At 33.9% G+C, this 25,411-nt stretch overlaps 1 protein-coding gene across 4 annotated transcripts in view; it reads left to right on the top strand.

The window, feature by feature from the left end:
- ash2 (Set1/Ash2 histone methyltransferase complex subunit ash2) overlaps nucleotides 1-25,411 on the top strand; it is a 315,384-nt gene that overhangs the window by 116,091 nt on the left and 173,882 nt on the right. The gene's annotated exons all lie outside the window — the stretch shown is intronic.

Below are 25,411 nucleotides of genomic sequence, written 5' to 3'. Positions count from 1 at the left end.
TGATTGGGAAAATCCTTCATGGAGACATTTGAAATGTTAAAAACAGCATTTGGGAATGAGGCTTTAGGCCAGACTCAAATGTACAAGTGGTGGAAACATTTCAAAGATGACTGAACTCCAGTCGACAATGATCCCTGTTCAGGATAACCATCAACATTGAAAATTGATGATAATTATGCAAAAGTTTGTTAACTCCTCTATTCCAACCACCATTCAACTGTTTGTGAGGTAACTGAAGAAGTAAACATTTTAAAAAAGTCTGTCATGAGATTCTTATGGAAAATTCAGGCATATATTGCATTGCAGCCAAATTTATGCTTTGCCTTTTGACTGATGATCAAAAACAAACTCGAGTTGATGTGAGCTAAGAGCTTTTCATTCGAGCTTACGAGGATGAAAACTTTTTAAAAAAATATCATTACTGGGATAAGATGTGGGCTTATGGCTATGACATCGAAACAAAAGCTTAGTCATCACAGTGGGTATCAAATGGGTCACTAAAACCCAAAATAATGAGACAAGTGCAGTCAAAAGTGATGATCACAGTTTTTTTTCTTCCGAGAGCATTGTTCACATTCTGTTCCTTCCACAAGGCAAGATTGTGAACAAGGATTATTGTCTTGAGGTAATGCAATGTCTTTGTGAGGCTATCAGAAAAAAAAAAGTCCCGATGCATGGAGGGAACACTGATGGATGCTTCATCATAATGATGTGCCCACGCGCACATCATTACTAATCCGTCAGTTTTTGGCGAAACACAAAACATCGCTCATACCACAGCCTGCTTATTCACCTGACCTCACACTAGCACACTTTTTTGTATTCCTCAAATTGAAATTGATGTTGAAAGCCAACATTTTCCTGAAAGAAGCATTCCAGAAATATTTCAAAGAATGGAAGAAATGCTGGCAGGTGTATACAAAACTTTAAAGGTAACAACACTGAATAGCTTCTAAGTTAGACAATTTGAAAATTTTTATTTAAAATGTTCCAGAATTTCCCAACAAACCTCATATTTAAAGGATAAATAGGCCATTTTCATTTTTGAAATGAATTAATTTCTTTATTTAATTTGATTGAGATATATGTTTTATTTTTCTTAGGACCAATGACTGTTTCTTAGTGTATTTGTATCCCATTAAATTTGAGAATACCGTATTCCATGTGTGAATATCTTGATCATCATATAACATACTAAGGTGCATGTAAGCAGAAATATACACAACCTTAGTTCTCTTTCCCTTTATTATGTTGGTAAGATAAGGATTTTTATTACTTTGTTCTTGTCATGATCCATTGTTCTCTATTGTCAAAACTGGTGAGTTTGTCGAAATAGTTGTGTATGCTGTTGAATTACAAGCATTTGATAGCTTTCTGGATTTATTGTCATTGAGGTACAGAAGGAAAAATACCTTGCAAATGGAATTTAAGCCAGAAAACCGGCTGAGTTTTATCCTCAACCACTAATCACTGTTGCTTGAGACAAAAACCACAATAGGACTCAAAAAACTGCCTAGGAATTTCTGAATTAAAATTGAGCTCTACTTAATTTAAAATTTTGCACTATGTAATATTTTGTTAGCTCATTAATAGTTAATTTGAAAAGAGAAATTCATAAAGTGTAATACCTTAACATCTTTTAATGGAAATGGTGATAAGAACTTGGAACTTTTAAACTTAATATCTAGATTTAAGGAGTACTTTTAGTAATGAATTCATAATTGAGCAATCACTATGTCTACAAAATATAATGCTGAGGTTGAAGTACTAACTATGTATGTAAGGATAGAAGTATAGATTTGAAGAATGAATAATAATTAAAAAAAAAACTGCAATTCAGTTAAATTTGGAATAATAAGAATATAATCCAATTAAACATTAAAATGCAATAAATATGAATATGAAAATGTATATTAAAAAAAATCCTAGAAATGAACAGATCAGTGGTATAAACAAAAAGTCAACGTAATTATTGACCATATGTATGGCATCTGTTTTCAGTAATTGTCAGTTGATAGTTAAAAAGTTGATGGAAAAACATTCCATCAACTTTTTAAGTATAACTCTTAAAAGTTATACTCTTTTAAGTATAATTCTTAAAAGATCAGATCATTGTGTTAATATTGAAGTATGTTATAAACCCTAATATTTGCAATTACTTGCCCTATCCTTCCTGTTGTCAGCCCAGTTGTATCAAGAAATATATCAATCAAGAAATTTTAAATTAGTCTGATCCACTCTCCTAAGGATAAACTCTATTCTCTAGCATATCCTGGAGTGTATGTACCATAGTCTCCCCTTATCCGTGGGTTCACTATCTGCTGTTTCAGTTATCTGTGGTCAACCCCAGTCTGAAAATATTAAATGGAAAATTCCAGAAATAAACAATTTATAATTACATTGGCAAAGTGGATATTAGATCCAACATTATTTCAAAGGTGAATGTTTGTAGAAATGATAAAGTTTCATAAGTTGATCTAAGTGCTTACGAGAATACAATTCTCAGCATCCTCGAGTTGCCTTAGCTATTTAAGTCAAGTAGTGCAAGCTAAGGCAACTCGGGAATGCCAAGGATTGCATTCTTGTAAGCACTCAGACAACTTACGAAACTTTCATAGTTTCTACAAACGTTTGGCTTTGAAATAATGTTGGATCTAATATCCACTTTGCCTATGTAATTTTGTATCGCCAAAATGAAGCCATGTGGTGCTTTCTTTTAGTAATGGACAATTCATAAGTTTTAAATTGCGTATTGTTCTGAGTAGTTCTTGGTTATCAGATTGACTGTTGTGATATTGCAGTGCTTGTGTTCAAGTAATCCTTATTTTACTTAATAATGGTCCCAAAGCACAAGAGCAGTGATGCTGTCAATTCGGACAAAGAGAAGCCGTAAGGTGCTTCCTTTTAAGTGAAAAAGGTGAAAGTTCTCGACTTCATAAAATAATGAATAAATAATAACAATAATAAAAACATATGCCGAGGTTGCTAAGATTCCATTCACATTCAGATAACTTTTATTACGGTATGTTATTATAATTGTTCTATTTTATTATTAGTTATTGTTATTAATCTCTTACTGTGCCTAATTTATAAGTTAAACTTTATCATAGGTATGTAAATATGTATAGGAAAAAATAGTTTATATAAAGGTTCGGTACTATCCTAAGTTCCATGTATCCGCAGTGTGTCTTGGAATGTATTCCCCGTGGATAAGGGGGAAATATTGTATATCATTATTAAAAAAAATTAATAAATAATAATTAAAAAAAAACTGTAATTCAGTTAAACTTTGAATAATAAGAATATAATCCAATTAAACATTAAAATGCAATAAATATGAATCACTGAATTTCAAATTGGCATGTTATAGTGTACATGCAACAATGATCATGTAAGTGAAACAGTTCACTTACATATCTGCATAAACACTCACATCATCATGCAACCCAACAGTATGGTATTTTAAAAACACTTATGCACAGAACCAGATCAATTTGTTCTAATACTACAGCTCTTTTCACTGAACTTAAATATCTGAGACATACTTCCTTGGCCAGTAGCTACAATTTCTGCAAAATAGATAAAATTATACATAATTCCATTACTTCTTTTTCCTCTAAAACATAAGAACAAACACTACTATTCCTATTCCCTGTGTTGGAGGTTCATCAGGAAAGATAGCCAAAGTACTAATAACAAATGGGCTTAGCACCACATTCAAGCTGCATCTTAAATTAGCAATGCTGATCCACTCCACTAAGATAAACTCCATTCTCGAGCATATCCTGGAGTGTATGAAGTTCCTTGTGACTGTGACTTGGCGTACTATGGTCAGATTAGAAGATTTGTTAACATCTACCTTGGAGAACATAAAATAATACATTTGCTATCATTATTATGGCAAGTCAGAACTAGCAGACTACGCTTTGGACACCCCTTCACACAGAGTCAGATTGAAGGAAACCAATCGCATTCTTCACATTGGATTTGTAACCACTTCTGAATTTAGAAGTCGTTACAAATCAGAAAAATTATTTTTAGAGTCAGCCATGGCTATGAAGAATTCTCTAACCTGAACAAGTATGGTTGCATTAATTTGCCAAAAAGTTTGGAGACTATTTTCTTAAGATCAACTCCTACATAGCCGTAGGAGTTGATCTTAAGATCTACAACTTGATTAACATCTACAATTCCTACATACCACTTCTTTTTTTTGCAACATTAGAGGGTGCCAAATTAGGACTTTTGTCCATTATAATTTGAATTGTTTCACTTGCTCGTTGTCACATGCAAACTCTAGCATGCTATTTTGTGCTCTGAAGATGATGGTTTGAAATCCAGTGAAATATAAGCCAGTTAATAAACATCTTTATATATATATATATATATATATATATATAAAATAGTTAATTTGGTGTAATAATTAACTTATTTTAATAGCATTAACATACAATTAAAATAAGTTATGAATAACATTCAAGACCTAAGCTTTTCTTTTAGACTTAGCCATAAGAAGATTATTACTTAAGTATATAACCGAATATTTTTTTCTGAAACTTAAAACTTACAGATCTTCTTCAGTGTGTGTGTGTGACTGGCAATTCAAAAAGAAAGTAGAATAACGAATGGATTTCACAACAGAGAGAATCATGTGCAAGTATGGTATAAGTACAATAGATATAAGGTTTAAAAGTGTACATAAAAAAAAAGATAGAGTATTTTTCACTGTTAGTAAGGATCACATTCTCCAAAACTTTTGTTAAGGAAACATAATGTTAAAATTTATAATGGCACCTGAAGAAAAGATATGTCTTGGACCAGAAGAATTCTGTGGTTTAAGTTGACTCAAAGCCACGTTAGTTCACATTTTTCTTTCTTTCTTTCTTTCTTTCTTTTTTTTTTTTAAAATATATGTAGGACTGATGTTCTTGCAGCCTCTTCTCAGTCCACTGTCCTGTTCGTCCAGAATATCAGAATAGACAATCACAAGAAATCTTGTAAACATTTAGGAGTAAAAGAGGAAACTGTTTAACCTCAGTGAAAGGTAGCATGAAGGAGAGTTTGACTGGAAAGAAAGTAGGCCCCAAGTTATATTTTTTTTTAGGATCTTTGAAATTATTTCAAAGATTCCAGCAATGTATAGGATTGGTACTCTGTGCAGGGTGTCTTAGGACAAGAATGATATTCAGGATCTATTTTTTGGGATAAAGCCATTTTGATATATAATGCTTTGAATAGTGTTAAGCCCTAGTTTATGGTCATGAGGTTTGGAGCAGACATGTGCTCTATTCTGTTTAGAAGTATCTTGATTATGCCTATGAGATGGATGATGTGCAGAGTCTTGAATGTATTGCCTTGTGAAGGTAAGTTTATGATATACTAACGTCAGTATGCCAGATGGTGTGCAGGTGGGAGGGAGAGGAGAATTTCAAGGAAAGCTAATTTTCTTTTAATTCTGTCTCTGTCACAAATTTGATATGAGGATGTAGGTAGATTGTATTTTTGTTAAGAATGAAGGTAGAGCAGTTTCAGGATGTGGTGATATGGCTAAGACATCCTTGCATGCAGAATGATGGCTGAGGTTGTATGGAGAGAAATAATGAGTCTTCCAAATTCTTCAGGTAGTAATTTGCAAGGTAAAGGAAGAGAGGTCTGCCCATGGTGGTACCTCAATCTGCTCATAAATTTTGTTTTTACACATAAAGTTGCCAGAGTGCATGATGAAATCTCACAATTTGAATATATCTGCAGAAAACACTTAACAATTGATGGATTTTAGCTATTAATAAATAAGGATTGAAATGTTGAAACTGATCATGATACTTTTATGTTGTAAATGTTTTTTTTTTTTTTAATTTTTTTAAAGAAATGTGATATATGTTTTACAAAGTAATGGCAGTACGAGTGCCTAAGAGCTGTGATAGAAACTTTGCTAAGTGATAAGTAGGTAGGCAAGTGAGTGCGAGGGGGGGGGGGTGTATTTTTTTTTATTTTCTCCTCTACATACTTTGAGTGGTTAAAACTCTTAAATTCAAAATAAAAATAAAACACTAACTAAACTCCTAAATCTAGCTTGTACACAAGTTCCTACCTCGGGATACCTCATATGTAACTTAACCTCTTAAATAATCTTAATAACTGTTAAACTCATTAAGAGATTGAGTCTTCAAATTCTTGTAACCAAAATAAAAATCTTTAATCTACAAATAACACAAATATATACAACATCAAATCAACTACTTACTACACAAGCACCATTGAATTCTTCAATTCGCTACAAGAAAAAACACTTGAATGCACATAGACCAACAGATATTGTCCTATGGACATAACTTGTGGAATTTCTTTCTTTTTTTTATTTCTCCTTGAGTTCACACAAACTTTTATTTCTCCTTGAGTTCACACAGGAGAAAGACTAACATGAAACAAAAGTTTTCTCCAAATGACAGCAGCATAAGTGAAAACTCTTTTTGCATCTTAAAATCACAGAATACTGAATAAAACATATCTTCTCTTCATCCAAGCTGCTACGATAACTTCACTTTCTATATATGAAAGTAACAGCAAGCTCCACTGAATACACTACTTACAATTATATCATCACGTCTGAAGAAATAACTAAAATGATATTGACAGAAATCACTTATTAGACTGACAATCCTAAATAAAATAACTGGTGATGTTTTTTCTTTCTGAAAAATTTTCATGTTGCTCTAAAATGCAAATACTACAATATAGCCAATTTGCCTATGTTCTAAAAGGGTATAGAAAAACTGGTTATTCCTGTGATTAAAATATTAAAACATAAATGACATGTATTCAACCATATATTAAAAATGGACGGTTTTGACTAGGAGTTGGTTTTTTTCATTATTTTCCCTTGCTCCTCTGAAGACAACTACTAGGTGCAATGGTCCATACACTGTAATTTTATTATTTTTGTTTTCATTTATTCTTCACTGAAGTTCATTATGTCAAAAAAGCAATAAGGAGTAGCCATAGTATTCAACACAAAATACGAGGCTAATCTTCTTGAATGGCAGGCAGTCTCAAGTAGAGTGATGTTGGCAAATATGAGAATGGGGAACTGGACAATGAGACTTATTTGTGCCTATGGTCCCACAGAAGGTTCTACTAAGGTAGAAGTGGAGGAATTTTTTGATGCTTTAGAAAAAGCAACTGACACAATGAAAAAGGAAAAATTGGTCCTTGTTGGGGATCTAAATAGCAGAGTAGGAAATGATTGTCAGACATACAAAAATATTTTGGGAAAATTTGGAGAAAAGAGCAAAGCTAATAATAATGGCAAATACCTGTTGGATTTCTGCTCAGGACATGGACTGGTTATTACTAACACCATGTTCCAACATAAAAATGTGCACAACTTCACATGGAGAGAAGAGGCATGGAATAAGAAAAGTCTCATTGACTATGTTATTCTTGATAGTGATGTTTTCTCCCAGGCGCAGAACACCACAGTATACAGAGGATTTGAAATTGGAAGCGATCACTATTTAGTCTTGAGCAGGATAAAATTGAATTTCATATTGAAAAGAATAACACGTAAGAGGGGTGCTTAAGGGTCAAAGCTGTATAATTGAGAGGAGACCTCCACATAGCCATTAAAGCAATGCGGAGAACCGACCAGGGCTTCTGACCTAATGTCCAATCCTCACCTTCTCGTGGTGCACCCTGTTGGGTATCTACTTGGATACTGAACGAACGAGGATGGGCTGGCAATTTGGAATTTAGCCAACCAAATTATATTCTTATTGGCTTAAACCAATATACAAAATGATGGTACAACATGACAAAATGTCATGCCTGCTGGGGCGTCGCCCTTTTAAACAAGGCCCCTGTTTGTTTTCGCCAGGGAACAAAAAATGGAGAACCTGTGGAACAAGTAAAACATTTCAGCTACTTAGGCACGATTTTTAGTGAAGATGGTAAATTAAATATGGAAATAGACAACAGAATCAGCAAAGCTGGTATGGTGGGAAGTCAATTGAATAAATTCATATGGAATAAGAGAGAAATTAGTCGGAACAGTAAATTAGCTGTATACAAGACAGTGTTCAAATCAGTTTTAACTTATGAATCTGAGAGCTGGGTCAGAAATAAAACACTTGACCAATGACTATAGACAGCAGATATGAGAGTTCTGAGAAAGATTAGAGGCGTGAACCGATGTCATCAATGGCAATATCATATTAAAAACGAGGATATTAGGAAAGAACTTGACATTGTCAGCATCCAGGAATGCGTTAGCAGAGCTAATCTCAGGTGGTATGGGCACTTAAATAGAATGGGAGAGGAAAGATTAGCAAAACAAATGTTCTCTGCCAGGTTGGCAGGAAAATGACACAGAGGAAGACCAAGATATAGGTGGATTGATACGGTATAAAGTGCCTTAGATGATAGAAATATAAGATCTGATAATGTTGGAGTCTTGACAAGTAACAGACTTATTTGGAGGAAAATTGTAGATAGGAAGTTAGTAATGATGTAAATTTTCATGTAGTACTATCATATCCTGTACACCCCTTGAGGGTACATGTCAGGAATTTGATGATGATGAAAGTTATTTTTCTTTTGTTTTTGATTGTCATTTATTACTCTTCTAAGGATTTCGATTTTAGATTTACCAATGTGGTTTTATGAAAATTATGTAGCAGAAATTTTAAATTAGCATGTCAAGAATACAGAGATCTTCCCTAATGTATGTCTAAAAATCTTAGGGAAGATCTCTGTGTTCTTGACATGTTATCACATTTTTAATATATGGCTGAATACATATCATTTATTTTTTATATTTTAATCACAGGAATAACCAGTGTTTCTTTACCAGGAGTGTATGCCCCTTTAGAACATAAGCAAATTGACTATATTGTATTGATCAACTTTACTGTGCCTATTTCTGTATGAACTGACAATCACTGACGTTCCTTTCAGTTTTAACTGAATTAAATCCTATATGGATAAATAACTACAAAAACTTCACTTATCTCTTTACAACAAGGATATTCTGTCTGTCTTCTTTTTTCTAATCTTCCTTATAATTTCTGTCCAGTCTTCATATATTGAAGACAGAAACTCAACAGTTTTCTCCCAGTGTTCCTTCTCTACTCCCTGTACAGTTGAATGCTCAGCAGCAACATTCGATAACTTTCTACTACAATGCTTGCTCAGAAACACAACTGAGAAACTTGTGCTCAAATCTGCTATTGTGTGCAGCCATTACTGCTTACACTGTTGGGCTTGAAACAACAAAGTTCTTTCTTCATAGCGTACAAAAGTTTATTTAAACATAATTTCAAAATAAAACATGCAAAAAGTATAACAATTCTCCAATTCACATCAAGATAAGTTCATTTAATTATTTTCACTCAGTAAATTACTACACTAACTTTTCTTTCTTTGTCATTGATAACATTTCATAAACAATGTTTGTTTACATACAAATGGCACCAGTATCATAATGCTCTGACAGCTCATAAAAAATTACAACTAACTACTAATATCTAATTTAAACAAATTTATTTCATATCTAAGCAAGCCTTCAGTAGCCAATGATAAAAAAAATCATCATCATCATGCGTATCAAGGAGGATTTAGGCCTAGCATGGCCTGTTCTGGCCTTAGAAGTCATCGTTGAATCGTTTAAGAGGGCGTCCTTGTTTTCTTTTACCTAATGTCTTGTACTTTAAGACTTGTTTTTGTAATCTTTCTGTTTTCATTCTTTTAACGTGTTCCATCCATTTATGTATATATTTTTTAATTTTTTCTATTACTGGTTCTTGGTTTAATTCTTTCATAATTTCTTCGTTTATTTTGTGATCAAATAGGGTATACTTTGCAGTTGTTCTCATAAACTTCATTTCTGCTGTTATTAATATTTTTCTTTTTGTTTTATTGTCCAGATTTCGCTTCCATACATTAAGACTGGTAGGGCTAATGTATTGTATACTTTTAGCCTGGTTTGTTTTTGAACTAGGTTTGGTTTAAATATAGAGTTAATTACACCTGTTATTTTTAAATATTTTGCAATTTTTACATTTATATCTTTTTCATTTTCATATGTGATCATACATCCTAGGTAGTTAAATGAATTCACTTGTTCTAAGATCTTGTCATCTATTACTATTTTAGTTCTTGCTGGATCTTGTCCTTTAAAGGCCATAGTTTTTGATTTTTCTGTTGATATTATCATACCATAATCTTTGGCTATCTCATTTAGATCCAAAATAGCTTTCTGTAAGTTATCCTCAGAATTTGTAATTATTATTTGGTCGTCGGCAAAAAGGAGAGTGTTTAAGTTCACAGTAGGAGAAAGTTTAATTCCTTGATGTAAATTTTTATTCCATTTTATTATTATTTCATTTAAGTAGATATTAAAAAGAGTTGCTGAGAGGGGACATCCCTGTCGGACTCCTTGGCTTATCTCTCTCGTATATGATAGCTCGTGATTTAATCTTATTTGTATTTGATTATTTTCATATATACTTGTGCTAGCTTTTAGGATATTATTTGGTATTTGTCTTTCTTTTAATATGTTAAATAATATGTTTCTTTTAACTTTGTCAAATGCTTTTTCAAAGTCAATAAATGCAATATGTGTTTCTAAATTGTATTCTCTTCTTTTCTCTATTATTAATTTTAGGCAAAAGGGCGGGTCTATACATGATCGTCCTTTTCTAAATCCATTCTGTACTTATAAAATAACTTTTTCGGAATATTTCATTAGTTTGCTATTTAAGATTCTGCTATATATTTTGTAACAGGAATGTAGTATGCTAATACCTCTATAATTTTTAGGGTCATCTCTATTACCTTTTTTAAAGATAGGAATCACAATTGCTTTTTTCCATTCTATTGGGGGGGATACCAGTTGAATAAATTTTATTTAAAAATAATATGAGTTTTTCTTTGAATCTTGTTCCTGCATATTTATATAGTTCATCTAGCTTATCTTCTCCAGGTGATTTTTTGTTTCTTGTTTCTTTCAGGCTGATTTCTAATTCTTCTTTAGTTATTCCTTTTCATTTTCGTTAATTGTTTGCCAGTTGTCTTTTTTAAAATATTTATCTGTCCACAATTCTGTGTAGTAGTTTAGAAATTCTTCTAATTTCAATTCGGTGTTTAATTTTACGTTTTCTTTGGTATCTGCATTTAAGTGTTTCAAAATCTTATATACATTGGGTCTTATTTTATATATATCATGTTCTAAATTAGAAAGAAATTTGTTCCATGATTCTATGTCTTTTTCTGACTTCTCTTTTAGCTATGGTTCTTATTCTTTTATATTCTATTTCATCTTCTAATGTTTTACTGCTTAACCATTTGTGATAGGCTTCTTTTTTCTTTTTGATTATTTCTTTGATTGTATCATCCCAGATCTTCAGTTTTTTTCCTTTTATTGAATTTTTTGGTCTTTTTTAAGCTTTCATTTGCTGCTGCATTTAGTATCTTTTTTATATTATTATTATTATTATTCGTGACACCTCCAAAGAGTCCGAAGACTCATCGCGGGAGGATACCTAGAACTGTTTCAACTACTACACCGAACCTCTACTACGAATCATCTCCATCAATGGCCATCTATCACCCACCTCCACCACTACCACAACTAGTATTTTTTGTCTGTAAATTGGGTGTGTTCTGAAGGGCTGATTTGTCTGTATGCGGGATAAAAAACCTGAGTTTCCGGGAGAAAAAACCCTGCTACCTCCGTATGAGATCGGCTAACTCACCTTCGATTGAAATCATCCAGATAAAGATTCCTCCCATCGCGACGAGAATCGAACTTAGGCCTATTCCAATCAAAAGGCGCAATGTACCGTTGTTCTTCCAATTGCGCTACGGAGGGGCAATTGGAAGAACATTAAACCTTTCTATTTCTTCATTTTGTTTTATTTTATATAGATATTGGTTAATTCTTTATTCATATAGCCATTGTACATTTGTGTCATTCAATAGTCTAGTTTTATAAACAAATGTTTCAAATTTTCTTTCTGTTCTTGTTACTTGTAGCCATTTAGGTGGTAATTTTTTTTAACAAGGAAGTGGTCACTGCTTATTTCATATTCTCTGTGAACTCTAACATCTAGTGAAAATTTTGATGTCTTTTCATTTAATATAAAATAATCTAATATTGATTTCCATCCTCTTGCTGCCCAAGTATATTTATGTATGTCTTTATGTTTATAGAAGGAATTTATTATTTTTAGGTTATTATAAACTACAAAGTCAATAAAATTTTTTACCATTCCTGTTTAGAGTATGATCTCCATGTATTCCTATATTATTATTATTAATTTTTGTGTTTCCAATTCTTGCATTTAAGTCTCCTGCTAAAATTACGTAATCATTTTTATTTATTTTATTATATATGTTTTGTAGCTGATTATAAAAATCGATATTATCCTGTTCTCTTCCTTTTTCTGAGACACATAAACCAATTATTGTTAAATAGCCTCTATCTCTTTTTATTCTAGCATTATTCTTTCATTCCATAATTTATAATGTTTTAACTGTTTTGAAAGGGAGTTATGAATCCAAATCATGACTTCTGCTTGTGCTCTTTGGTCTCTGTCGAATCCACTTATCACATTATATCACATTAAAATTTTCGGTTCTCATAGTTCCTTTTAATTTCTTTTTTGTATCAGTGATTACTGCTATTTTAAAATTTCTTTCATTTAATAGTTGGTCTAATTCTATTTCTGCATATGCTATTCCTTTTACATTCCAGTTTGCTATGTGTATTATATTTTGTTGTTTCCATTTTTGTTTTACCTTTTCCATTCCAGGGTCATTTTCCATAGATTCAATCTGATTATCTTTTTCTGTCAGCTTACAAGTAGAATTATGTTCTCCATGTCAGGGGACTAGCACTATGGAATAGTTCAGTGGTAGGGCTGCTACCTTAAGGCTTCTGAACTAGCCTTCTTCCAAATTTAAACCCATAGGAGGAATATGGTATATTGAAAGGGGTAAGAGTAGATTATAGAAGAATTATAGTAAGTTTTATAGAGAGGGCATAGTTGTAAGGCCAGAAATTAAAAGACCCCATGGCCCTTGAGTACTCTTATAGCATAAGGGTCATAAAATAAGAGTTGGCTGATAACGCCTTATAGGAAAGATTAAAGTAAGTGGATCTTTCTCAAAGTAGAAGAGGATAGATCCAGCTAGGGGTCCATGGGAGTGTCACTTCCCTTACAATCAAGATGATTGCCCTTTATGGCCCTGTTGGTCCACGAGTCCTTATTCAGTATATTCGGATCCGCCCAACCGTATACACACACACATATGGTGGGCTCCCCTATCCGCCACCTAGGGGTTACAGGGTCCCCCCCCCGAGAGGATAAAAAAAATAACATCTCAAAATGTCTTGCTCATGGCATACAAAAACAAACATATTTAACTAACAACAAAACAATGCTGCACTTCTAATTTCTTAATTTTAATTCATTTTTATATTTTTAAACTTGTTGGATAGCTGAAATTTAATACAGATATCTTACAATTCTGACTGTATCTGCAGGAAACACTTCACAACAATTGACAGATTTTAGCTATTAGTAAACGAGGATTGAAATGTTGAAACTGATCACAATACTTTTGCATTGTAAGAATTTTAATTTTATCTAAGAAATATGATAAATGTTTTATGAAGTATTGGCAGAAAGAGTGCCTAAGAGCTATGACAGAAACTTTGTTAAGTGGTAAGTAGTTAGAGAGACAATACAGTCTGTGCTTCTTAATAGAGCATACATTGTTTGCTCCAACCCATATGACCTTAAACTAGAACATGACACTATCCAAATAATTCTATAGCAAAGTGGCATCAACACAAAGAAGATCCAGCATATCTTTGATACATACAAGCTCTTCATAAGAATTCAAACCATGTATGTACATTCCAGTCTCATATATTACTGGAATCTCCGAATCAATTTCAAGATTGTAAAAAATATAACTTGTACCCACTTTTCTTCCAGTGTCAGTTAACTCTCCTGCATGTTGCCATCCATGAAGATGAAGTTTTCTTTTAATCCCAAATGTTTAGTAGGTTCCTTGTTGATTGTTTCTCTCTCTCTCTCATATTTTGGATAAACAGGTTGTTCACTTGAGAAGAGACTGCAAGAATACCATTCCTACATCCCCTCTGTTTAATAAAAGAAAATGAAACAAGTCTAGTCCAGAGCAGCATGGAATCAACATGGACAACAAAATCTTCTGGTCAAACCATATTGTGCATTGGTGTCATTTTAAATTTGAATGCTTATTCAAGGAGAGTGCCAAAAGTGCTACTACATCGTTTGGGAAAGTCTAAGATCTGTAACTATAACTTAAAGATGATCTATGAGTGTCAGATTCATATATTTGATTATGTATTTAAGTAATGAACTTTGTGTTTATTACTTAAGTTTTATGAAAATAATTATGTATTATTGTTGGTAAGGGGACAACGTTTTGCTTTGTCATAAATGCCTGTAAAAACTTGTTTACATATGCTTACAAATTCTGACCATCCTTTGCCTTTAATCAAGCAATCATGTCTAATTTGTTGACAATATCTACATGCAGTTTACCTAGAATCCTGTTTCCTTTCTCCAAATTATCTTTGATTGAACCACATATGGACTACTGTGCACTCATTTGGTTTTCAAAAGGATAGAGATGCTGGAAAGGGTCTAGAGGTGTTTGAATAAGGTGGTTTCTGGTCTCTGGAATATTGACTATCAAAAATGGTTGAGAATATGCAGAGTCTAGTGGATAGGTGGAGGAAAGATATGGTAGAAACATATATAAGGGACAGCATTATCATATTAATGTTGAAGAGGCTTCAAACAATGGTAGGAAATGGGAGGCATGGGGACAGAATAAAGGTCATCCCTGGGAATGGTATGAGCCAGATAGTAAGAAGCAGGTTTTTTGCACAGAGAGTGGTGAATGATTGGAATGCATTGCTGAAAGTGTGGTGAGTGCAGTGAATGCTTGGTTGGTTGATTGGTTTATAGGTTGCAAGAACAGCAAAGGTCATTCTGCACCATACCAAAGGTTTCAATAGTACACAAGATCAAAGGTTACAGCAATAAATAAATAGTCAAAGATACCGTAAATGTCAGCGTATAAGACGAGGCCTAAATTTTAGGCAATTTTTAGGTTTTAATTGGTTGTATAAGACGACCCCCCCCCCCCCGTTTCTTCTTTCTTTTATTTTATTTCACCAGGGAACCAGGCCGAACAGCGAAAAGTCAGCTACTGGAACAAATTTGAAAACGCACCCCAACTCAACATCACCAGAGTTAAAGATCGGTACTATCAACATAAGAAGCCTGAATGGAAAAGAAATGAAGCTAGCTGAGGAATTAGATAAGTACCAGATCGACATAATAGGGGTGACTGAAACAAAAAAAGACCAAAACTGGTGAGATCTTTCTGAGCAATAAATACAAAATGTTATATTCAGGCAATGACAATCAAGGAAAAGAAGGAGTAGCCATAGTATTCAACACAAAATACGAGGCTAATCTTCTTGAATGGCAGTCAGTCTCAAGTAGAGTAATGTGGGGAAATATGAGAATGGGGAGCTGGACAATGAGACTTATTTGTGCCTATGGTCCCACAGAAGGTTCTACTAAAGTAGAAGTGGAGGAATTTTTTGACGCTTTAGAAAAAGCAACTGACACAATGAAAAAGGAAAAGTTGGTCCTTTGGGGATCTAAATAGCAGAGTAGGAAATGATTGTGAGACATAAAAATATTTTGGGAAAATTTGGAGAAAAGAGCAAAGCTAATAATAATGGCAAATATTTGTTGGATTTCTGCTCAGGGCATGGACTGGTTATTACTAACACCATGTTCCAACATAAAAATGTGCACAAATTCACATGGAGAGAAGAGGCTAGGAATAAGAAAAGTCTCATAGACTATGTTATTGTTGATAGTGGTGTTTTCTCCCTGGTGCAGAACACCAGAGTGTACAGAGGATTTGAAATTGGAAGTGATCACTATTTAGTCTTGAGCAGGATAAAATTGAATTTCATATTGAAAAGAATAACATGTAAGAAAATTTTAAAGCGAGTAAAAGTTGAGCAGCTCTCAGATGTGAACTGTAGACTAAAATACACAGATTATTGAAGAAAAAATGAAAGAGTTTGAGAACAGGAATCAAACCTTTCATCAAGCCTTGAAGAAAGCCCTGATTGATTCAGCTAGAGAGGCATGTGGTGAAGTTGTCTGCAAGGATAGAAAAATTAGAACTCCTTGGTGGACAGAGGAAGTTAAAGAGGCAGTGAAGGAAAAGAAGAAAGCCTATCAAAAGTTCCTGGCAAATAAGTCAGCTTGTGTTCTTAGAGAATACAGAGACAAATGCAAGAATGCTAAACACTGTGTAAAACTAGCTAAACAAAAGTCATGGGAGGACTTTGGCAAGAATATAGAAAATAAATATCAAGAAGTGGCAAAGTATTCTGGAGGTTGTTGAAGAAGCTTAGGAATGGAGGAAAGAGTGCTGTAAAAGGAGTTAGAGATGATAAAGGTGAGATGAAAATGGGAGAAAAAGATATCCTTGAAGTATGGAGTAATTACTTTGAAAAACTGCTAAATGAAACAAGCATTGATGACAGCACAGTGATAAAAAAAACACTGGCTAGGCATGCAATCAGGAATGCATATCCACATTTAAGTAGAAACAGCCATCAGAGGCTTGAAATGTGGAAAGGCAGAAGGAATAGATGATATTCGACCAGAAATGCTGAAGTATGGTGGTATAAAAGTCTTACAGTGGCAGCACTACATACTTCAGAAAGCCTGAACAGAGGGACAAATTCCTGATGATTGGAGTAGAGCTCTCATAGTACCCATATATAAAAAGGAAAATAAAACTGAATGTGAGAATTGAAGAAGTATTTCTCTACTGAGTATTCCTGGCAAGATCTATGCAAGTATACTTGAGAAACGGTTGAGAAGAATTGTGGAAGAACAAGCTGGATTCAGGCCAAATAGAGGCTGTCGGGATCAGATCTTCACTTTACGACAAATAGTCGAGAAAGCATGGGAATATAAAAAAGATCTGTATTTAAGTTTTGTCGATCTGGAAAAGGCACATGACAAGGTGCCAAGAGAGAGAAGCTATTCAATACGCTACAGTTATATGGTGTCAATGGGGTATTATATCAAGCAATACTTAGTCTTTATTTCAGTTGTAAGTCAGCAGTTAGAATTGAAGGAAGTACAGGAAGATGGTTTAATGTTAAATCTGGTGTGAGACAAGGATGTACATTATCCCCTATTTTATTCATTATCTATATGGATCACATTATGAAGGAAAGCATTATTAAACATGATATCAAAATTGGGGATGCTAATGTCAGCTCTTTGCTTTATGCGGATGATGTTATACTTCTAAATAAATCTGCTACAAGTCTGCAAGGTTCTTTAACTAAATTGAATAACTGTTGTAATAGATATGGTATGAAGGTCAGCAATAATAAGACAATGACAATGAAAATAGGCAGAATCATTGAAAATGTCAACTGTGTTGTGAATGGAGAACCTGTGGAACAAGTAAAACATTTCAGTTACTTAGGCCCGATTTTTACTGAAGATTGTAAATTAAATATAGAAATAGACAACAGAATCAGCAAAGCTGGTATGGTGGGAAGTCAGTTGAATAAATTCATATGGAATAAGAGGAAATTAGTCGGAACACTAAATTAGCTGTATACAAGGTAGTACTCAAACCAGATTTAACTTATGGGTCTGAGAGCTGGGTCAGAAGTAAAATGCTTGACCAAAGACACTTAAACAGAATAGGCGAAGAAAGATTAGCAAAACAAGTGTTCTCTGCCAGGTTAGCAGGAAAACGACCCAGAGGAAGACCAAGATATAGGTGGATTGATACGGTACAAAGTGCCTTAGATGATAGAAATATAAGATCTGATAATGTTGGAGTCTTGACAAGTAACAGACTGATTTGGAGGAAAATTGTAGATAGGAAGTTAGTAACGATGTAATTTTTTTCATGTAGTACTATCATATCCTGTATACCCCTTGAGGGTACATGGCAGGAATTTGATGATGATGATGTGTAACCATTATTTTTTTGCATAGCATAGATTTAGTATTTAAGCGAATTACCCTAATTAAAAGTGATTAGCCCCAATTTTAATTAATTATTAATTTTGCAGTTTTTTTAAATTTTATGATTATTAAAATTGTTATCATTTAAAATCATGGAACCAGCAACAAAATGAAGAACGTATGAAGCTCAATTTAAAATAAGAGTAATTGAAATGGCAAAGCAGGCTAATAACTGTGCTGCCACAAGAAAGTTGTTTGACATAACCGAGAAGATGGTAAGAGAATGGAGGAAGAAAGAAGATATTTAAAAAAAATTGCCAAAGAAAAAATGTGCGATCACCCGGCGACCAAACGCGGGTCACCCGATTGCTGCAACTGGCAAATCACGTTGCAGAATGGGTATTCGAACAAAGGCAGAATGGTTAGCTGTTACAAGAAATATGATTAGAGCATATGCACTAAAATGGTCAAGATTGGATTCGGATGAAAGTATAGAATTTCAAGCTACTTCAGGATGGTGTAATCATTTTATGAACAGACAAAATCTGGTAATACGACAAAAAACGAAAATTGTTAAAAAACTACCAGCAGATCTTGACCACAAACTTACCGGTTTCCATAAATTTATTATTCAGTAGAGACAAGAACATAAATTTCTATTGTCAAATATTGGACATATGGATGAAACTCTTATGGGCTTTGATATGATAAGCAATAAAACAGTGGAGTCTAGTAAGAGTGTGCTAGTTCAAAGTACAGGTCATGAAAAAACAAGGTTTACGGTTGTGTTGTCAAGTTTGGCCGATGGAGCCAAGTTAAAACCAGTGATCATCTTCAAACCTAAGATAAAATTTCCTTCAGGTGTTTTTGTACATTTTCACGAAAAATGATTGATGGACGAAAATGGTGTGAAATTATGGATGTTTTTAACACACCACCAGGCGGTATAATGAAGAAACACAGTTTATTAGTATGGGATATGTTTCCTAGTCATTTAACTGAGAATACTAAAAGTCTTCTAGAAAAAAAAAACCCACAAAAGTTGCTGTTATACCAAGTGGTTTAACTTCTATATTGCAACCACTAGACGTCTGCTTGAACAAACCATTTAAACATCGCATGTGAGAAGAGTTGGATAATTGGATGTTAACGTGAAAAATCATTTACAAACGGTGGATCTATGCATGCTGCATCACTTGATATGTTGTGCAATTTTGTGATCAAAACATGGAATAAAGTAAAAGTAGAGACTGTAATAAAATCATTTAAAAAGTGTGGTATCTCTAATCTTATGGATGGTATGGAAGATGATATGTTGTGGGACACTGATGACGATGAAAATGAAATCAATTCACCGGATTCGAACTGGGATCCATATGATGATCATTTTAACTATGAATCTGAAGAACTATTTTCAAAAGATGATGAAGAAAATTAACATGAAAATTGAGGTTAATAATTATTATTTGTTTTTTAAGACTTACATCTATTGTAATATTTTAAATAAATTTATGTAACAAAAAAATTAATCTGATTTATTTATAAGAACTACCCATTTTCTTATATAATGATGTATTGTAACTACCTAAATGTTCATCCAAGAAATTAAGCTTCCCTTTTTATACTCTCCGTATAAGACGACCCATGATTTTGAGGGGTTTTCTGTAGTATTTGAGAGTCGTCTTATATGTCGCCATATACGGTACATATTATTTACTACAGGGATGGCCAACCTTTTATATTCCATTTGCATACATTTTTTCATGTATGAGTTCACAAAGGGCGAACAAAGTACAACTTCATAGCGCACTAGTATTGATCGTCAACTGACTGACAAAGACCTGCTGTGCCACTGTTGCTAATGCTTGGTGCCTCAGGATCAAACAAGTTAATGTGCAAAAGATATGCATGAAACAATAAAATTGCTAAAAAGTAACTGCTAAGTTTTAGCTTTTTTTTTTACAAATCAGTTTTTGGTTAATACTTTTTGCATAAATATGCATACTTTTTTATAATCATTCGGATCCAATGCACCACTTCTAATCATCAATGTGCCACTTTTGCCACATGCACCATAAGTTGACAGCCCCGATTTACTAATTTATGTACAAAAATTAAGTTAAGCAATGCAGTATCTACATATAAATAAAATTACAGCAAAGGTTACAACAATACACAAGTAGTCAGACAAACTAGTAAACAATATGCATGTACAGAAACCAAGCCAAGCAATGTTTAGCAATGTGATATCTACATATAAACAAAATGATAGCAAAGGTCACACCAGTACACAAGGTATTCATTAGCTACAGCAGTACGTAAATAGTCAAAGATAAACTAGTAAATAACATGTATATACAAAAATTAAGTTAAACAATGCTGTGTATATACATATAAACAAAATTACAGTCAGATGTGTTTGTATAAATTAATTCTTTGGAGTGGGTTAAAAACATCATGCAATCTGTTCGAGTCTCATAACATCTGCCTGAGTGTATTTGACTAGATAGGTAAAGATTTCATTCCCTCCTCATGTAAAAGTACTGGCACTCCACTAGAATATGACAACTAGTGAGATGTGTATTGCATTCTTCACACATGGGAGGGTCATCAGCCTTTAGTAAATAAGAATGTATAAGATGACTGTGACTTATGTGGAGCCTAGCAAGAACAACTTCCTCTCTCCTCTTTCTATGTTGACTAGAATGACAGTGCTTAATTTCATGCTTTATTCATATAATTTGTTTGTCAATGCTTCCTGCCATAATGACTGCTATTGAGCAATTAGATTAGATCTTATAAACTGTCTATAGTCTGTATATGGTAGTACTTGTAAATAGTATATGGAGAAAGTATGAGCTGATCTAGCAGCTGTATCTGCAGTGTTATTTCCCTTAATTTCAGTGGGGCTGGGAATCTAGCACAACCAAACACCAATGCAAATGTATTTAACGCATGGTATGATGAACGTTGTGTGATACGGTGTGCGGTGATCTTCCCATGATGAGTCCATGACTCTTTTGAGGTCTGAAGATTATAATAATAATCATTACACATCAAAACTTACAAAGTCTTAAAATTCCCATATTCACAACATCTATAAAGCATCAGCTGTATCATTAGTACTAAGTAAAGTGATTTTTAACACAGTAATAAACTACAAAACAAACCTCCTTAAAGTAAAAATGCTGTCCTACATATTGCAGCTCCATAATGTTACTTACAAATATCAGTCTCAACCCAGTTGCATTATCGGCTCTATCAGTACCACAGTTTTTTCTCTTAGACACCAAATCACAAAGCAGAAGTACCAACAAAAGGATATCAATAAAAATCTCATTACTGGAATATCATTGTATCATTTAATAATTGTATCATATAAACCTGAAATTAATAAGGTTACTGTTATCAGTTTTCAAGAAAATGGGAGTAAATTGTGATCAGAAACTCAGTAATGAAAGCCAATCAGCATGCTAGAAATTGACTTAACTCTTGCATAATCCCATGTGCAAGGTATTTAAATTATAATTTACTCTCCCTTATCCTCAGTGTATTGCTACCTGATAGCATGCCAACTTAAAAGTATATAGCAGTCTTGTAACTGACATTTTCCTCTTCATCGCCTTTCTTTACTTCCATAATCTGATGATGACTGAAACTGCCATAGTATGCATTGGCAAATAGACTCAATAAGTGGAGGACAGGTAATTATTATGGGGAATTTTAACTATGAGAACATAGATTGGAATGAGGAGAGGTCATTTGGAAATGAAATGGATTTTATGCAGTTACTGAGGGATAATTACCTGACACTGCATATAATGTAATATGTACTAGGGGTTTGAGAGTACTCGATCTAGTAATTGCATTTGAGAATTGTCTATAACGAATATGACCATGTTACCACCAATTGGTGAGAGTAATCATGTCATCTTGACCTGGGAGGTGGCAAAATGTATATGGAATTTTCAGTTAAGATGGGATATATGTGCAATTATAGGGCTAGTAAGTATGAGAAGCTTAGGAGATTGCTTGGATCAATGCCATGGCATGTAAAACTGCAAGGGTAGTTTTACATGCCATGGGTATGTTGATAGTGCATGGGAAATGGTAAAGGAGTGTTTGAGGGAGGTAATGGCAGACTGCATACCTAGAGTCAGGTGAGTAAATCAGGTAAATAGATGAATTTCATCATCAAGCTGGAGCTGCAAAAAAATAAACAATTGTAGAGGGAATTTAAGGAGAAATGTGATCTGCAGGCACATGAACAGTACAAAGCACAGGCCAGAAGGGTAACTAGTGTGGTAAGAAAGGCAAAATCAGAGTACGAAAGGAAATTAGCAATGCAGACTAAAGATAATCCCAAACAGTTCTTTCAATATGCTGCATATGGCAGAATGATTTTAATGAATGCTGATGGTAAGTAGGTAACTGAATCAGTCGAAATAGTAGAATTACTAAGTGAACGCCTTGCAAGATTATATCATCCAGGTGGAGATATTGCAGTAACAAGAGATGCAAAGGCTTATATGGGAATTGAGGTAAATGCAGTGGAGGTGCATAACATATCTGTAATATGTTATGCACCTCCACTGCATTTGTGAATACATTTGTGGGATTGGATGGTATACCAGCTCGAGTTTTACATGAAGGTGCTAGAGAAGTGTCAGTGCCCTTGATAACATTGTTTAATCTAAGTCTCAGCTCTGGGTTAGTCCCAAGAGGGTGGAAAGAGATGAAAATATTTCCATTACATAAATGAAGCTCCAAGCCAGATGTAGCAAATTACCGACCAATCAGGAATTGTCAGAGTATTGGAGAAGTTGATCAAGAACAAAATACAGGAATAGATAGATAGAAATGGAATACTGTATGGAGAGGGGCAACATGGTTTTGTGAAGGGTATGTCATGCCTCAGTAACTTGCTTGCGTTTTAGAATACAGTGGCAGCTGAGTTGGATAAAGGTAATGAGTTTACAGTGATACTGCTGAACTTTGCAAAAGCCTTTGACGATACCACATGGAATTTAAATCAGTAAACTGTAGCATATGGGAATGGATATAGGGTTAGTGATGTGGATAGGAGGGTGATTGATGGAGAGATGTCAGAGAGTAGTTTATCAGGAGTAGAGTCCAAAAGAAGGCCTGTGACTAGTGGCATGTCACAGGGTTCTGTTCTTGGACCGCTACTGTTTAATTTGTACATTAATGATATAGGAAGGAATATGAGAGGAACTGTTCAGTTGTTTGCTGATGATGCAAAGTTGGGTATAGCAATAGTTAATACAGATGATGTCAAAATTTTGTAGAATGATTTGAATAGGTTGGCAGTCTGGGCAAAGTAGAATGGATTCAGTTTAATGTGGCAAAGTATAAGGTTATGTATTTTGGTGTGAAAAGATTACCAGCTGTATACCACATTGGTGGAACTGTACTCCAGGAAATTGATGAAGCTAGTGCTAATGGATAGGGAGTAAGTTTAGGGAGCAAATAGCAAAAGTGGATAAAGCAGCTTATCAGATTACTTGGTTACTGAAGAATATTTTGACAAGGAGAGACAATCAAGTTATTCTTCCTCTATATCTAGTTGATAAGATCCCATCTTAACTTCTGCATGCAGATCTGGATTTCTGTAACCTACAGATCTGAGATTTGTAGGTTACAGAAACTGGTTGATAGGTGGAAAAAGGGTAATATATGATTGAGATATACAAACTACTAGGGATTTTTACAAGAATAATCCAGAGGAAATTTTTCTGAACAGGTCTGGCAGTGGGGGAACTAGAGGCCATCCATGGAAACTGAGTAAGAGTGTAGTTAACAAGAGTGTTAGAACTAAGTTTTTTGTTTGGAGAGTAGTGAATCAGTGGAATAGGTTGCCAGAGTGTTGTGGGTGCCATGATTGTGAATGAGTTCAAAGCAAAGTATGATAGTTATTGCGCAAATGTTGGATAGTTATTGACATGATGTTTAGGGCCTCTCTCGATGAGTCTGAAGACTCCTTGGTCTGTAATCTGTAATAATAATAATTCCTTGCCAGAGGATGCCAGATATTGTATCTCCTCTGTTTTGGCACTCTCTTGCTTATGGTTTCCTTGTTCCATTATATATCACTCATCTAGTGTTTCTGCCATTGATATCATTCTGAAAATAGTGCTGACATCTTTCATTTCTTATCTTTGAAGTTTGATTTCCAGCAGTACAACTACCTCAAAAAACAAACAAACAACAACACCAAAAAAAAAAAAAAACCCAGCTAAGTCATCTTCTTTTACTACTTCAATATCCACATCCCCAACTGGCTTCCTCTTTTACATTTCTCTAGATCAGGCATTCCCAACCCTATGCCTGCAGGCACCATGGTGCCCATTGACCAATTTGTATGTGCCTGCCACTGTCCAAACGTGTGCCGTATAGTTTGAAATAATCACGTACACATCATGCAACAACTCATGCAGCTATTTCCATTAAATATAATGGAAATAGCTGTATGCATTGCAAAGCTTGTTCAAGTAAATGCTGAAGAGCTGGAGCTAGAAATTTTGGATCTTCAGAATGACATTAAGCTAAAATCCCATATAACAGATGAAAACTTCTGGAATCTAATGGATAGAAAAATGTTTCCATTCTTAAAAAGAGCAGCATACAAGATAAAATCGTTTTTCGGTTCCACATACCTCTGTGAATCATTGTTTTCAACCATGAATATCATAAAATCAAAATATAGATCACGACTCACTGATGAGCATCTTGATGATTGTTTAAGAACTGGAATATCATCATATTCTCCTAATTATGAAGCACTGGCCAATGAAATGCAATGCCAAAGATCACACTAACTTACATATATATATTTAAAATTTTATATAATGTAAACTTTTAAGTAATAAAACATTTGATTATAATGTGAACTTTGTATGTATTCATTTAACAAAAGAATTCAAAAAATTTGCTTGAAAAAATGGATGGTGCCCATTGCCCTACCGGTATTTTAGAATGTGCTCTAGGAAACAAAAAGGTTGGGAACCCTGCTCTAGATCATGCTGGAAAAGAAGATAGGGTTTCTATAAGCAGATTCTCTACTAATCAGAATATCAAATCATTCTTTCTGCCAATCCAACATTCTATTCCTTTTTTTAACCAGTCTTCTTTCCATTCATACTATTAAGTCACTTCCTTGGTGATGAAGACCTTATTTAACAGATGAAGACCATAATCTAAGACAAGTTTCTTTCTTCATTCTATCTGTCACTCTGCTTCATGTTCTTTGACATCTCACTTGGAATGAGTTATGAGATTGTTATTTATCCTTTCCAGTCAGA

This window comes from Typopeltis vanoorti, chromosome 8, assembly GCF_054136105.1.
Source record: "Typopeltis vanoorti isolate ZY-2024b chromosome 8, IOZ_Tvanoo_1.0, whole genome shotgun sequence".
Lineage (NCBI taxonomy): Eukaryota > Metazoa > Arthropoda > Arachnida > Uropygi > Thelyphonidae > Typopeltis > Typopeltis vanoorti.
The sequence above is the reverse complement of the archived record's forward strand: the minus strand, read 5'-3'. Positions and strand labels throughout refer to the sequence as shown.